Raw genomic sequence first — 214 nt, forward strand, 5'->3', positions numbered from 1 at the left:
TTGATGATGTTACTAGATGTAAGCAGGTGTGATTTTATTAAAGTATGTTTTCGATTTTCGCTCATCTTTCAAGTTTATACATATGTATTGTATGGGGTGAACTTTTATTAGATCAATATTAAACATACTTTAGGTAGGAGTTTTATTTTTGAAAGATGAAGCCGGAAGTGCTTTGCTTGGAGCCGGACTGTGCAGCTGGAGACGCCCATTTCCA

Source organism: Parambassis ranga, chromosome 24 (genome assembly GCF_900634625.1).
Source record: "Parambassis ranga chromosome 24, fParRan2.1, whole genome shotgun sequence".
NCBI lineage: Eukaryota > Metazoa > Chordata > Actinopteri > Ambassidae > Parambassis > Parambassis ranga.